The sequence below is a fragment of the Balaenoptera physalus genome, assembly GCF_965194825.1.
Source record: "Balaenoptera physalus genome assembly, chromosome: 1".
Classification (NCBI taxonomy): Eukaryota; Metazoa; Chordata; class Mammalia; order Artiodactyla; family Balaenopteridae; genus Balaenoptera; species Balaenoptera physalus.
Genome location: NC_138882.1, coordinates 164,587,884 through 164,605,071, shown reverse-complemented (window position 1 = coordinate 164,605,071; position 17,188 = coordinate 164,587,884). Strand labels below are relative to the sequence as shown.

The window sequence follows — 17,188 nt, the reverse complement described above, 5'->3', positions numbered from 1 at the left end:
GGCATATACCCTGAGAAAACCACCATAATTCAGAAAGAGACTGGTACCACAATGTTCATTGCAGCACTATTTACAATAGCCAGGGCATGGAAGCAACCTAAGTGTCCATCGACAGATGAATGGATAAAGAAGATGTGGCACATATATAGAATGGAATGTTGCTAGCCATAAAAAGAAACGAAATTGAGTTATTTGTAGTGAGGTGGATGGACCTAGAGTCTGTCATACAGAGTGAAGTAAGTCAGAAAGAGAAAAACAAATACCGTATGCTAACACATATATATGGAATCTAAAAAAAAGAAAAAATGGTTCTGATGGACCTAGGGGCAGGACAGGAATAAAGATGCAGATGTAGAGAATGGACTTGAGGACACTGGGAGGGGGAAGGGTAATCTGGGAGAAGTGAGAGAGAGTAACATTGACATATATACACTACCAAATGTAAAATGGATGGCTGGTGGGAAGCAGCTGCATAGCACAGGGAGATCAGCTCGGTGCTTCGTGACCACCTAGAGGGGTGGGATAGAGAGGGTGGGAGGGAGACGCAAGAGGGAGGAGATATGGGGATTTTTGTATATGTATAGCTGATTCACTTTGTTATACAGTGGAAACTAGCACAACATTGTAAAGCAATTATACTCCAGTAAAGATGTTAAAAAAAAAATAAAGCTGTTATGCAAAAAATTTAGGGTGATTTGTATGTCTGAATAGCATTTTGTCAGTGTGAACTTGGCTCCTATCCCTGCCACCATGAATCTTGAAGTTAGAGCATCACTGTCTTGAGCACTGAGGCAGGTGACTGTTGCCCCAAAGCCTTTCTCACCTTGAGGTGAGAAATTATATTTGCAATTATTTCTTGCAGGAGAATAGCTGATGGCACTTTGTATCAGGAACCAAATCTTTTAAGGTGAATATTCTGAGGTTGAAGCCTTTCCAAGTTTTAAGTATGACTGTCTGTGCCCTACCCTAGTGCTTATTTATCCTCTCAACTGTGTGTCCCACTGGAATAGATAGTTTATGTTTTGGGTCCCAGGCCCCATTCCCACCTCCACCAAGAACCTTTGCTTCTTTTCATTTCTTACATTTTTCCTCCTGGCTGTTGATCTTGCTCTGTGGCATTCTTTCCTGGGAGGTGTGGAGGTAGCTGAAGGAGCCTCTGGGTGGCGCCTTGCCCCCAGAAGATTGACAAATGAGAATGACTTGCCTGATAGAGGCTTAGGCCTGTGTTGGCAGGAAGAGGTGACTCATTTTTCATCAAAGGAATTTCAAAGAAAATATAATGACAGGATGATGTCAGAGGAGCAGGTGGAGACAGGAACCTTGATTGAGGTGCTGGAGGGAGGTGTTGGATAGTACGGTTGCCAAGGTAGTCAGAATGATTGACTGGCATGGATCACAAGAAACGTCACCTGTTTTTCAGTTCCTTTCTCATGAGGCCTGCTGCGGGCAGTGCTGTTCAGTGCCTTCAGAGCATGCAAGTCTATGCCTGTCTTAGGTGTACTGTGTTTCTATCTGGGTGAGACATCTCATGACATCCGGTGCCAGTCATGGACTTATTTCACACATGGCGTGGTGTGTATGGGCTCCTGCACTCTGTGCATCAGCTCCATGGCTTGCAGGGTCTGTGTCTGAGAATTGAAAATCACATGCTCATGGTGGCTCGGGGTGTGGCATTTCCCCTGAGGTATTATCAATAGGTACAGGAACTTGCCTAGATATCAGAAGGTCAGATCTCAGGGACTTTACCTTATTGCCAGAAGTGCTCTGGTTCCCTCCAGTGTTTTGGCAAGAGCTGGATGTTTGCTCTAATCTTAGTTAATTTTCCTGTTTTTTATTTTTCTTCTTTGAGTTGGGTCCCCTCCTTGGTGTGTATGGATGAAGCTGATAAGTGGGGGAAACTTACAGTCAGGAGGACGGATAGATAAGTTTTCGAATCTTTCCATGTAAGCACTCAAGTTGGTTAGGTGTTCAGGCGCCCATTTATATTAAGACTGTAAGGAGTGGTCCGTGTCATCACTGTGTTTTAGCACCTACCAGAGTCTGTGTGATTGTGAGGTTGGAGGCTAAGTCAGCAGTTTATAAAAAGATAAAAGAGAGGGTATTTATTGCTAGTACTCTGCCTTAGGATTCAGGTCTCAAGGAATATCTGGGGAGAGACAGCTTTGCAATATCAATTTCTGCTTTTGTGCTTTATGTATTGTTCATCTGAAAGTGGCGTGGAGATAGGGACTTCTAGGTAGCATAGGATGCTGCCAAGAAATAGGACGGGGCTTCCCTGGTGGCGCAGTGGTTGAGAGTCTGCCTGCCAACGCAGGGGACACGGGTTCGAGCCCTGGTCTGGGAAGATCCCACGTGCCGCGGAGCAACTAGGCCGGTGAGCCACAATTACTGAGCCTGCGCGTCTGGAGCCTGTGCTCCGCAACAAGAGAGGCCGTGACAGCGAGAGGCCCCGCGCACCGCGATGAAGAGTGGCCCCCGCTCGCCACAACTGGAGAAAGCCCTCGCACAGAAACAAAGACCCAACACAGCCAAAAATAAATAAATAAATAAACCCAAAAGTTTAACAAAAAAAAAACTGCCTGCCTTTAAAAAAAAAAAAAAAAAAAAGGAGGTATTGCCTCTCTTTAAGATATATCATAAGCAAGAAGAAAAAATAAAAACAAAAACAAACCCCCAAACAAACAAAAAAGAAAACCCCTGAAATTGGAAAGGGAGGGAGGACAGCTTTATTTATTACTTGGTGCTGTCTTTAATTGTTGCATCCTCTGGCTGATCATGAGTTCTGTTTTTGGACAATACTACTAGGTACACTGTGGGACTAAAGCTGATCTTTGGAGTAGGGTATGAAGGACATGAATCAGACAGCTTGTTTCTTAGAGAAGGGTGCTGGGCTTCCTTGGGCCCCAGTTAGCACTATTCCTCCTCCCTGCTAGTTGTGCTTCTCTCTGTATCTCTCCATGAAATAACAAGTCATTAGAAGAGACTTTTAACTTGAAGTGCCAAAGAACCCAGGGGAAAAATATTCTGTAGGGTGGGTTTGATATGGGAGCCCCTTGAGGATAATTTGTGATGACAGTGTTTCAGAAATCACCACCTGACTCACCAAGCAGAAGCAGCAGTCTTGACCTGAACATGTTCTTTATATCTGTCCCATAATATGTACAGGTCCTCTTTCCCTTTGGTTTTGAGCTCAAGGCCTTTTTAATCATGAGGTTGAGCAGTGGTAAGGGAGAACTATTCTTATATGCCAATTAACCATAATGTTAAGAGAATCCACATACGAGCTAGGATCCCAAACATCTCTTTGATTTTTTTGGTGGGGAAGGAAAAGGACTCCTTTAGGGGCTCATTATCACCTATAGAATAAATAAAATCCAAACTCATATTGTCACTTAAGACCTTTCATAATCCAGTGCAACTTTCTATAAAATTGTTTTTATCAAAATGATATTTATTCTAATTTTAAAAGGTCAAATATTACTATGAAGCTTCTAACAAAAGTAATCTGATCTATCCCTCCGCACGTCTGAGAACTGCTTCCAAGTCATCTAGCTGTTTCTTTTAGTATTTTCCACTACACTTCTTAAATATACTTCTACTAGTTATTCTTGAATTTTCAGTTTTAGACATTATCTGTTGATGTTCTACTCTAGGAAATTAGTTTAGTTCTTTCATCCCTGTCCCCTTTACACAGTCCCCCTCCCCCTTCTTTCTGCTGTTATGCATTACTACCATTGCCTGGTACTCAGTGTTTAGATTATTATGATTATATAAACATTGCTTAAAGCTGAGCCACATAGTATTCTATAATTACATTTCCTTTCTTGACCAACTTTTAAAATTTTTTTCCTGGACTTAATAATTGCCCTATTTTATAATTTGTCTACTGCTCTATGTACCTATCTCCACCCTCTCCTACAGGACTCTAAGACAACTCTTAGTATGTTGGAACATGTCAGATAATCTTTTGGTTCAATATTTTCTTTGGAGACATCCCCCAAGAGCTTTCTGTTCTCCGCCTGTAGCCTTTAGTGAAGCTATCACCCTGAGACTTCCCTTCATCATCGTACTAGGAAATTCCTTTGCCTCTCTTCTGTACTGGATGCCATGTTTCCTGGATCTCATGCAGTCAGTTTTCTTGGTTTACTCCATCTCTTCATTGGAATATATCTTAGAGTAGCTTCCTGAGAAAGGATACATGAGAGGTTAATATTTTTGAGACTTTGCTTATTTGAAAATGTCTTTATTCTACTTTTCATTTCATGAAGGGTTTGGGCATAGAGTTCTAGGATACAAATGACTTCCATCAGAATTTTGAAGGTGTTCCTTCTTCTGGCTTTCAGTGTTGCTCTTGAGAAGTCCTGTGCCATTCTGGTTCCTGACTTTTGTTTTGTGATCTGTTTTCTTTTGATAGCTTTTAAGATTTTATTTTTATCCCTGGTATTCTGAAATATTATGATGATGTACATTGATGAGGATCTTTTTTCATTTGCTGAGTTGAGTTCTCTGTGGTTCTTCTTTATTTGAAAACACATCTTCCGTTTATTAGTTCCTTGATAATTTCCTCTCTTCCATTTTCTCCTTCTGGTATTAGTTGGATATTGGACTCGATTGATTTTCTGTCCTCTCCCCCCACTCTATATTCCTCTGTCTCTTTTTGTTCTTATTTATGGTGAAGATCCTCAGCTCCATCTTCCAGCTCTTCTCTGAATTATTTATTTTTGCTCTCATAGTTTTTATTTTAAGCATTCCCCCCTTATTCTCTGCATGTTCCTTTTTTATACACTTGTTCTTGTCTTATAGCAATATTGCTTTTTAGGGCTCTCTGAAGGTATTAATTATCAGTGTTTTCCTCTGCTTCCAGTATTGTCTCTGTTTCAAGCTCATTCTGTTTGTTCATTTGGTCTCTGTCTTTCATGTTAGAGACTCTCTGAATGTCTGATGTTTCTTGGTGATCTTCATAATTAAGAGTTAGCCCCTAAAAAAGCTGATTGGAAGCCTAAAAAGCTGATTGGTGGGGCTTGTTGCCTGGTATGTTCTACTGAATGACCAGGTAGGGGAGGTCCATTTCCCCAGGGAGGAACTGGCTGGTCTCCTATCTGGGACCTCTTTAGCCTGGAAGCAGGGCAATAGGGCAGGGGGAGAGTCTTGTTGTTCATTATGTCAAATTTCATTCAGTGCTACTGTTTTCAGTGAGGTACCTCACTTCTGACCTCATGCGAGCCTGAAGACATTCAACCAGCCTATGTTCTGCCTCACCCTGCAGCTCTCCTTCCCCTCCCCTCAAGCCTTCAGGGGTACCTAGTGCTTCTAATTCTTGAGCCTTTCTGGAGTCCTGCAGCACTGTTTGCCTCATCCCCCATCCCCTACAAGCACTTAGCAGCTGAAATTTAAATCAGTGACCATTTATCTTTCCATTCTCCAGTTTGTCAAATTTCTGTTGATATTTTGAATTCTTTATTCCTGTGGTTTTGTGCCATTTTTATTCCTTTACTGTCATTTTTCTGAGGTTTCAGAAGGGAGTGGAGATAAATGTGCATATTAAGTGTGCCATGTGTAACCTAAGGTGGGCAGAAGTGAATCTTCCCAACTTCTTCTCTCTCTCAAATACACAAACCCTGTGCTCTAGCTTCGCTTGTTTCTTCCTTTTTTTCCATAATCTTGCTTGTGCCATCTCTCCTCTTGGAATGTCTACTCTTCTCATTTCAGACTGTTGAAATCCTACATATTCTTCCAGACCCCCAATCCATGGAAGCCTTTTATCCCCCCTCCTCCCGCATAATGACCATTCCATTGACTGAGTTACTAAAGTTCCGTTTACTGAATTTTTGTGGTCTTGCCCTCCTCATAACAAAACATATACTGCCTTATACTATAATTTTTTATACACTTACCGCTTCCCTGTTAGATTGTGAACTCTTAAAGGATAGTATAAGACTAGTTTGTAAATTTTCTGTTGTTGGTAACAATTAACGTAGAACCTAGGCAACTAAATATTTCACAGAACCGCAGAATTTTAGAACTGGAAAAGAATTTAGAGATCTAGACTATCAACTCATTTTATGAATAAATAAATAGATCCAGTGTGATTAAACGATGCTGGAGTCATATAATAAACTAGGGACTGAACTGGAGCTGTAACCTCATCATCTAGCTCTCAAACTGCTAAATGTGGTGATAAAATCTGATATATGCTTAATTAAATATTCTGGTTAATCCAGAGTTAACCAGAAGGCACTTTCTGTTTCATTCTTGTTGAAAATTTTTATACATATCTTTTGGTCTTAGTAATGTAGGTAATTTTGTCGTAGGTAATTTCTTTCTTTTCTTTTTTTTTGACAAATCAGGATATTGAATATTCTGAATTTTGTCAAAAACTGAGTTGCATAATAGTTTTCTTCCAAGGCCTCAGGGACCCATGGATTATAGGTGAGAAAAATATAAGCAACTGAACTGAAAATGCCCTGATTTCAGGAAAATTAAAAAAAAAATCCAATTATGATGTTATGTGGGGCGATTCTTTTTCTTCTTCAGTAGTAGAGTGCATACAGTAGGGGGCACACCCAGTCTAGTTGGGTCCTAGTTAAAGTTTTGCTGTTTGATATCAAATACATCAAGGATTATTGCTTGAAGTACTTTAAATTGTGTCAAAGATCCTCCTTGATTTCCCTGAGTTATTTAGCTCTTGGCAGTCATTTCCAGAATGTTTGCGATGGCTCCATAGATTCATCATGTCTGAGGGGTTAGAAGATCTAGGAATATCTGTTGGGAGAAAGTTGAACAATAGCTATTGTCCATTTAGGATTTATTGAGTATCAACTGTGCCAGTCACTAATCAAAAAAGCCAGCTGCCATTCTTTTCCTCACTCCCTACTTGGGGCACTTGAGGGTGGATGGGCAGGTACTTAAGAGTCTGCCTCTTCCTCTGAGATGTGGTTTTCATCGTGCTTTGCCTCACAGTATAAGGCTGCATGATAGCAGATGGTCTGATGCTGGGGCTGGCTTGCAGTCTCCATTGGGCAGAGCTGTTGCTAGACAAGCAGTCTATGGTGGAATGAACCAGAACTGACCAGTAGGCTGGGCTGGGCTCTGCTTCATGCCCATCCTTTTTGGTTTTATCCAAAATAGAAACTGTGGTCCTCAGATTTTAGATGTACTCATTGGTGTTTCTGCCTTTGCCTGTTTCTTCATTGCCACCTGGCTGTCATTGGAGGGAATTCACTATAGCTCTGAGTCCCTGCAGGGGGTTGAGAGGAGCCATCACTGTTTGCAGGACGGGGTGTGTGTTCTCTTCCATTAAAACTGTTACCCACATTTCCTTTTATTACTCGTTAAGTCAGAGGCAGCTGGGAGGATGCGTTACTCACCAGGCACGCACAGTGGCCCTGGCTGCGGGCGGGGAGAGTGAGAGTGAGTCAGCTCAGGGAATGGAAAAATTGCAGGGGTGGGGGGTAGGGGTTGTGTGCCAGTGACTGTTCCTTCTCTGCCTGTGCTTTTCTCTATAAGGACTCATCACAAAGCTGTGAATACTGGGCATCCAGTTGGGGGCGCCAGTAAGTCAACCAAATTGTGGTGATGATATCTCCTGTGAAAGGAGTGAGCTGACAGTCTTCTATGTTATGGGTGTATGTGGGTTTTGAGGCAAGCTTGAGCTTGTATAATATTAAGTTCTGTGTGTAAGGATTTCACTAGAATAAAGCAATCTCAGAGTCTCTTTGTCTTGGTTATAAAATTCAGTCTTCTGCATCTGTCTTTGTCCAGTAGGGGTCACTGGGGTGTTAAGCTCTAAATGAGAGAAACTCCTAATCCTATGATAGACCAATCAGATTCCTTGTCTTTATTGTACAGAGTACTTTTTTTTTTTTTTTTTTAATATTAGAGCAGAAACAAAAGATGTGAACTTGTTTTAAGAACGTTGTGGATGGGCTTCCCTGGTGGCACAGTGGTTAAGAATCCGCCTGCCAGTGCAGGGGACACGGGTTCGAGCCCTGGTCCGGGAAGATCCCACACGCCGCGGAGCAACTAAGCCCGTGCGCCACAACTACTGAACCTGCGCTCTAGAGTCTGCGAGCCACAACTACTGAGCCCACGTGCCACAACTACTGAAGCCCATGCACCTAGAGCCCATGCTGTGCAACAAGAGAAGCCACCACAATGAGAAGCCCGCGCACCGCAACGAAGGGTAGCCCCCGCTTGCTGCAGCTAGAGAAAGCCTGCGTGCAACAGCAAAGGCCCAATGCAGCCAAAAACAAATAAATAAAATAAATACATTAAAAAAAAAAAAAAGAACGTTGTGGATCATTAAGTATTTGAAGAGCAGATTATTCCAAAGGCTGAGATGGAATTGATTTTATGAGTAAGATTTGAAGAGCAATTTTTAAAGAAAATGTAAGGAGATAGGGGAAGAAAACTTTTTATTAAGCATCTGATGTATACCTACATACTTTACATATATTCCTTATTTAATCTTATCAACAATGCTGAGAAACAGGATTTATATACACATTGTACATATTAGGAACCCAAAGTTCAGAAACATTAAGTGGCTTCCCTAAGGTCACATAATTATGAAGTGATACTGTCAGGGGAGATCCTACTAGCCATGTTTCATTTGACTTTGGTCCTTGGACCCTGGTAAGGGGTCACGAGAGCTGAAGGTTTTATTAGAAGGTAAGCAGAGCCTGGTGGTAGACTCTCCTGAGAAAGACTAAAATAATTCTTGTGTTGAATTAGGGTTCGGAGCAGGCTCCAAGAGTTCACAAGTGGAAAGAAGCTGACAAATCTGTCTTTGTCTTCAGTGGGCAAATTCTACATCTTTTTCACTTAGGGCTACTGCCAGGATGTGGAAAACTGTCTCACAGAGATCTAAAATTAGCTCTTTGTTTGTGTGCAAAGCTTGGTTTCCATGGATAAATAGTTTAAGTTGGTCTCTCTTACCTACCTCTTATCTTGGCCTGGACTCTTTTCTGAGCCTTGAATGTTGCTACCTTAGGCATTCTCAAGCCTGCCCAGTTACATCATTGTTGAGCTCCTGACCCCTCTGTCAGCTGCATGCTTATTCTACTCTCTTGCGTTCTTGATTTTCTGGTATCTCAGGAAAACTGAAGTTGATCACGTGTTCTTAGCCAGACCACACTAAAAGACATTTCCCATTGAGACCACTTTTTGTTTTTATCTGGAAAAGCATTTAAAAAATGCATTTAGGTGGGATATGAGTAAGATGCTAACTCTCCTTCAATGTGCATTTACTTGGAATGACAGTATTTTTCTGGACAAAAATAACAGCCTTGTCAAAATTCAGGAGCAATCCCCATAGACAGGGCTTCTTATTCTTGTATCATCTTTTCTCCATTTACTTAAGATACTGACTCTCAGAGTATCCTGGAAAAAGTTTAATAGCTAGATCTTATTATTTTTACTTTCTTGGGGGAAACGGTCAGAACCCCAAAGAGAGGGATTATTTAAAATGGTAATATGGATACTAAGGTTGACTAATATTCTTGTCTTTTTCCTTTTTGAAGCAGTGCCATTGAAGCTCAATTTGTTTTATTCATGGAGTTAGGGGTTTAGAGCTGTTAAATACAATCGCTTCTCGGCCTTTTGGCTAAGATCAAGTGTAGAGCTGTTAAATACAACACACTTTGCTTTGACTTACCTCCTTGCATTGGCCACTGAAGATGATTTGATGCTTTGCTAGGACATAAATGTTTTAGTGTAGGAACAATGATAACAATAGTTAACATTAATGAAGGAATGTTTAATTTTTTAAAAATAGTTAATAGTGCTTACTGCGTGCCGAATAGCCCATGCATTTTATCACCTAATTCGCACTGTAACACTGTGAAGAGGTAATTTTATTATCCCCATTTTACAGATGGAGAAATTGAGGATTAAAGAGATTAAGTAATTGGTCCAAAGATACAGCTAGAAACCATGAAGTCAGAATTTGAGTCAAGGTTTGGCTAACAGATTATGTTAAGTTTAGAGTTCTGGGGAGAGGGAGAGAGAGGGAAAGAGATAGAAGAACGGGGCTTGGGGAGAGTTTGGCTGTTGGACAGAATCCATATCTGGAGAGACTTCTAGAAGTGGAATTTCTGAATCAGTAAATTAACTTTTTCTCTTAAACTCTCAGGTAGATTTGGAAGTTCGTTGTTAAAAGTGTCCTGGCTCCTTTGTTAGTGTATGTAATCTGCTGGGCCTATCTAGAGGAGCATACTGAGTTATTTCTGCCGTAAGATGAATAGTTTTCCCGGCACTTGCTCTCTGGTGTATGTTTTTTTGGTGAAAATAGATGGCTTCTCAAGGAGTGCTTATATTTTGGGAATCTTCATGATTTGTTGGACCCAGTTTTACTCTTTCTAGTTTGCTCCCCCCTTGTACTCCTGGCCCTCACAGTGCTCTTCAGATCCTCTTGCTCTTTTTGTTCATTCATTCATTCATTTATTCACTCATTCCACAAGTAGTTATTTAGTGATGAGAGTTTATACAGGAGAACATTCATCTAACTTCAAAAACTTCAGTGGAGTCAAAATATACACACAACTATATTATAAAGTAGAAACTGCTTAATGTTATGAGAGAGAAACATATAAAGTATAAATTCAAGGGAGGTGTTTACTTCTAACTGGGATGGAGGGAGTCACCAGGGAAAATTCTGTGGAAGTACTGGTTTAAACTGACCCATAGGAGTGGGACTTTGACTTGCGGAGATGGGAAGGAAATACAGTACATTCCAGGGTAAGCGAGGGAAATATTGTAAAGCCAGAGAGTTTTGGACTTAATTTGCTGACTGTGGAGAATTGAAAACTTTAGAATTAAACTACAAATGAGCATTTATTGAGCATTTAAGATGCACTAGTCATTATGCATGCTTCAGGGAGATTAATCTCACAGTGAATGAGGATAGGGTTGGCAGGTTGGAGACTGGGATCAGGTAAATTAGATTCGGTAATTTTGGTTATAGGTTAGGTAAATTATCAGTTTACCAAGGTTTTGTAAAGTTTGAGCAGTATTCAGAAGTCTTGTGATCAGATGTAGTTTGTTTGCTGTTCCTCCAAATAATGATAATAATAGGCAATATTTATTGAGCACATACTATGTGCCAGGCACTATCTAAACACTTTAAATACAGTAACTCATTTAATACTCACTACAGCTCTGTGGGACAGGTACTATTACTGTCATCATTTTACAGGTGAGGAGGTTGAGGTTCCTTGAAGTCATTTAAGTAACTTGCCCACAGGTGCCAATGTGGCATATACAGTAGAATCTGGATTTGAACTCAAGCAGCCTGGCTTCAGATTGGGCCTGTAATTGCCATTCTACTAAAATACTTACGGCATCTAGGTTATTGAGCAAGAAATTTGGATATTTTCCTAACTTTATTGTATTTGGTGACTCTGGGGTATATAGAAAATTCTTTGTAGGCGTTCTGAGCCTTTGCATGTTTATTGTTGTCTCAATACCATATTGCTAAACCTTAGAGACAGGAGTCATGGATGTCTCCTAATTAGCTCCTATGAAGCCCACATCCTCTGCCTTCTGGACTCATAGGAGAAAACAGATGACAAGCACTCAGGGCCAGGTTTTGAGGCCTGGGCCTCCCATTTCCAGAAGCCCAAGGTTTCCAATCCTATTAGTCATATGCTAGTCTCTCCACCAAAATTTTAATCTCAGTTATATATATATATATATATATATATATATTTTAAAGTCTCTCTTTGTACGCATTATTTTTCAAGATTTCAGGCTTTTAATCATATGGGTCTTAAGTTTTCAGTCAGTATCTGCTGAAGTTCTGATGCTTGTGGATGTCAGTTATTTTTGAGACCAGGTATACTCCATGACAGTTTGAATAAAACATGCAGCCTCCTTTCTCACAGGCTTGCTTTCATCTCAGTCGCAGACACTAAAGTGATTCTGGGGTGTTGCCCAAGATTTCTTGTGGGTAATCGTTGTGGGTGACCATCCTAAGTTCTTGTGAGTGAAGTAATCTGATAGAAAGGCAGGTCTCAAGTCTTAATGAAGTTCAGAGTCTTGCTTCTACAAGGCTTTCTGATGGTTTGGGGCCCTTGCCATTGGCTGTTAGCAAGGGATATCCTGGGGGGTGCTAAATATGTCTTTAAATGGCCTATTCTTTGTATATTAAATGATCTCTAAAAAGAAAACTAGTCTCTCCCTCCTGCCAGCTTCTAACCACTTCCTGTAAATGACAGCACACAGATCCATCGTAGTTTTTCTGAGTGAAAAAGTTATTTTCACAAAGGCAGTTTCCCTGCCCATTTTTCTTCCTTCAAACATGCGTACATACCTATACACAAAGGCTGGAAACAAACTTTTTAACCTGTCATATGTAGAAAAATGGTGTATCCAAGGTATACCATGTCATTTTTTTTTTTTTTAAATTTATGAGCAAATATCATGGCCTTCCTTTTTTTTTAAAAAAAAAATTATTTATGTATTTTTTTGGCTGTGTTGGGTCTTCGTCTCTGTGCGAGGGCTTTCTCCAGTTGCGGCGAGCAGGGGCCACTCTTCATCGCGGTGCGCGGGCGTCTCACTATCGCGGCCTCTCTTGTTGCGGAGCCCAGGCTCCAGACGCGCAGGCTCAGTAGTTGTGGCTCACGGGCCTAGTTGCTCTGCGGCATGTGGGATCTTCCCAGACCAGGGCTCGAACCCGTGTCCCCTGCATTGGCAGGCAGACTCTCAACCACTGTGCCACCAGGGAAGCCCCAGCATGTCATCTTATAAAGATCTTATGAAGAGTAAATTACTTTGGGTACTTTTCATTGTCTTCTCTAATAATAACAGTAGATTCAGAATGTATCTTGATATTTGAGTCCTTGAATTTTTTTTTTCCTTCAAATTTCCTAGGTGTTTTTGAATGGCACAAGCATGATATATGATTTTCTAATTAAGACAGCTTTGCAATGGCTTCAGGTAGCAGAATAAGGCAGAGAAATGGCTTTCACTTTGGGAAATGAAAATATGGTGAAGATATTTATAAGACTGCAAAAAGTGTTGTACAGTGGTGACACAGACAGCACTAGCACTGTAACATTTTGTGTTGAAATTGAGATTCTTTCCTTAGAGCTGGGTAGAGCCATTTACAGGCTCTTGTCTTACAAAGAGGAAGTATTCCAAACATATAAATATCTAAAATTGTTTAGCTTCAGGTTAGCATACTGATTTTGCCAGAACTTTTCAGCAAAGGGAGGCAGTGTGATTAAAATATATTGATTTGAAACCAGACAGATAAAAGTTCAGATGTCAGTTCATCTTCTTACTTACTTTGTGACTTTGGGCAAAATAACTTGAATTTTCTGAGCCTCAAGTTCTTGATTTATAAAATAGGGATATTTTAGGGGATATTACAGGGATTACATTGAAATAACAGATTGAAGATGCTTTCTAGTAGCTGCTTAATAAATATCAGTTTCCCTTCCAAGCAAGTCTGTCTTCTTTGACCATCACAGCTCAGGAGCTTCTCCACAGTAAGAGGGGTGTCATCATCATCTTTGTGTCCATTGTGTCTAGCATAATGCTCCATATTTTAAATTGAATGAATGAATGAAGTGCTCTGTTTCACAAGAGAGCCCTGCTCCAGAGGGAGCTCTGGCTTAGTCTCCACTGGATTGCACCATCAGTTTTTCCTCCCTATTGCTTATTCCCTTCAGCAAACACAATTATTGACACATTTCACATGCCAAGAAAAATTCTCTTTTGAGCCTACATCCCTCTTTCTGCTCCCTTTTACAGCAAAATTCCTTCCTAAAAGAGTTGATGTTAGTTACTGTCACTGATTGTTCCCATTCCCTCTTGAGTCACTCCCGTTGGACCTTTTCTCTGCCATGCCATCAAAACTGCCCTTGTTAAAGTCACTAGCGACCTCCACATTGCTAAATTCAATGGTCAATTCTCAGTCCTCTTCCTGACACATTAACAGCTTAGTTACTGCTTAGAGCACATCCTTCACCTGGCTTCTGGGGCAGCATGCTCTTTTGGTTCTTTTAATCCACTGGCTTCTTTTTTTAGTCTCTTTTGTGGTTCTTCCTCTTCCCTACCTAATGTTGGAGAGTTTCTAGGGCTTAGTCCTTGAACTTGACCTTTTCTCTCTCTGTGTTTACTCCCTAAGTGATCTCATCTAGTTTCCTGGCTTTAAAGCAACAGCCTGGGTCTCTCTTGGAACTCTGGATTCATATATTAAATTGCTTATTCAAAATTCTATTAGAATGTCTACTAGGCATTTCAAAGTTAATGTATCCAAAATGGAATTCCTACCCCACTCCCCACAAAAACCACCCCAAACAACTGCAACCACCAATGAACCCCAAACCCTCTGCTTCTCTGGCTGCCCTTCCCATCTCAGGAAATAGCAGTTCGGTCCTTTTAATTTCTCAGGCCCCAAACCTGGAAGTCATTCTCAACTCTGTTTTTTCCCTGCTCACCCCACATCCAGTCTATCAGCAGATCCTGATGTTTCTTTCTTTTTTTATATATATATATATTTTTTTAAATTAATCTTTTTAAAAAATTTATTCATTCATTCATTTATGGCTGCATTGGGTCCTCATTGCTGCAGACGGGCTTTCTCTAGTTGCGGCGAGCAGGGGCTGCTCTTCGTTGCGGGGCGTGGGCTTCTCATTGTGGTGGCTTCTCTTGTTGCGGAGCACGGGCTCTAGGTGCGCGGGCTTCAGTAGTTGCAGCACGTGGGCTCAGTAGTTGTGGCTCGCGGGCTGTAGACACAGGCTCAGTAGTTGTGGCGCACGGACTTAGTTGCTCTGCGGCATGTGAGATCTTCCCCGACCAGGGCTTCAACCCGTGTCCCCTGCATTGGCAGGCGGATTCTTACCCACTGCGCCACCAGGGAAGTCCCTGATGACTCTTTAATTTGTCCAGAATATGACCACATTTCACCGTCTCTACCACTGCACCCTGGTCTCAGTTATCGAATCTCAGGCACTAGTTTTCACTTGGATTATTGTAATGGCATTATAACTAGTTTCCCTGCTCCCGCTCTTGTCGCTCTCTAGTCTGTTCTCAATATAGCAGCAAGAGTGATCCTTTTAAAACCTAAGTTAAATCCTATCACTTGCTCACAGGAAACCCTCCAAAGGTTTCCCATTTCACTTAGAATAAAAACCAGATTCTTTACGAATGGCCTATACAGCCATAGATGATCCGACCCCTCTGTGGCCTCATCTCCGGACACTCCCTTTTGCTTTCAGCTTCAGCCATTCTGGTTTCCCTGATGTCCCCTGAACACACCAAGCCTACTTCTGCCTCAGGGACATTGCACTTGCTCGTTTCTTTTTTGGGCTTATCCTTTCTCTAAAAAGCCACATGACTTGTTGGTTCGTAATGTCATTTTATTAGAGAAGCCTTCCCTGACCATCCTGTACATAAAACTGTAAACATCCCCCCTCTGGCTCTCCTTTCTCCTCTTCATCTCCTTTAGTATATATTTACTTGTTTATGTTTATTTTGTGTCTTCTCCTATTCTCCTACTAGCATATAAGCCCCATGAGAGCAAGATCTTTGTTTTGTTCACTACTCTGTTACCAGTACCTAGAACAGGGCCTGGTACATGGTAAATATTTGGTGAATAAAATGTAGGTTAGCACAAAATCGTATATGGTCTTGATGCCAGATTAAAACATACGCATTGTAAATATTAGTTCCCCCATCAAGAGCCCTTTGTCATCTTTCTGGTTAGTAGATTGTTCAAATCTAAAACCTTCCCTTTTATTAAAAAAAAAAGAGGGGGTAACTTTAGAGATATTAAAGCAGGTTGCATTTTTAAAGCTTATTTGTGGTAATACACCATGTTTATATACCATAATGTAAAAGGCACTGTAGAAATAAATAAAAAGCTAGTTTGGTAGAAAGATGAGGCCATAACCCTTCTCTGAGTGAAGGGTCCTGGGTGTTAGATGTACTCTTGGCCGTTGGGTCTTCTGTGTTTTTGTGTGTCCACACTTTATTTTATAAAGTATCTCTTCATAGAAAAGTAGATGAGAAGAGGGGCAGTGGTCCTGCAAGAACTTTGCATATTCAGCTTAGGTTGTACAAAGTTCTTTCTAGTCTTTAAATGTGTTTCTTAGGTTTATTGAAATATAATTTATATACAATAAAATCCACCCATTTCGGTCTACAGTGTTGTGAGTTTTGACAAATGTATACAGTCGTGGAACTATCATCAGAGTCAGCATATAGAACATTTCCATTACCCCATAAAGTTTTCTTGTGTTCCGTGGTAGTCTGTTCCCTTCCCTCACCCTGAGCCCCTGGCAACCACTTATCTGATTTCTGTCCCCGTAGTTTTGCTTTTCTAGAATGTCATATAAATGGCATCACACAGTACGTAGCCTTTTGTGTTTGGCTTCTTTCATGTAGATAATGCTTTTGAGATTCATCCACGCTGTTGTATGTATCAGGAGTATGTTCCTTTTTTATTGCTGTGTTGTAGTCCATTGTATGGATGGATGCACCACAGTTTTTATTAGTTCACCGGTTGATGGACATTTGGGTTGTTTTCAGTTTTAGTTATTCTGAATGAAGCTGCTATAAACATTTATGTAGAAGTTTTTGTGTGGACACGTTTTCATTTTTCTTGGGTCAGTATCTAGGAGTGATACTGCTTGGTCACCCTGGTATGTGTATGACTGTTTTCTAGAGTACTTTCTAGAGTCGCCAGTTTCACCCCCCCACCAGCAGTGTATGAGAGTTCCAGTTGCTTTATATCTTGCCAGGACTCTTAGTTTTAGTCGTTCTACTGGGTGTGTAAGTGTTAAAGTGTTTCCAGTTGCTGCTACAATATCCGCATCAGGTTTTCATTTGCAAGCAGGCTTTAGCTTTGTTGAAGGCATTCTTTTCTGCGGAGCTTGTTCTGCACGTGATCCTCACTGTGGTGATGTTCGGGTCCCTTACCTCCTCCTCCTGGGTTGTGGGTGTGGAAGGGTTGCCCTCCGACTAGGCCAGGGAACTTGTGGACACTTGCCTATCCTTGCATACTTCCCCTCCTCCCTGCAAGTGGTTCCCTAGTGTCTCTGCAACTTTCTGCTTCTGGCTCCATCCCAGCCAGGCTGGGAGTGGAAAGTTAAGAGTGTGGCGTCCTCTGACAGCCTCCCTTCTTGTAGAAGGGTCTGAGGCTTGTTTGTTTAAGCTGAACAGAGGATGCCAAACATAGAGT

General features: G+C 41.1%; 1 protein-coding gene across 14 annotated transcripts in view; it reads left to right on the top strand.

Moving 5' to 3' along the window:
* The window catches only part of MACF1 (microtubule actin crosslinking factor 1), a 341,407-nt gene that overhangs the window by 83,272 nt on the left and 240,947 nt on the right, over positions 1 to 17,188 (top strand). The gene's annotated exons all lie outside the window — the stretch shown is intronic.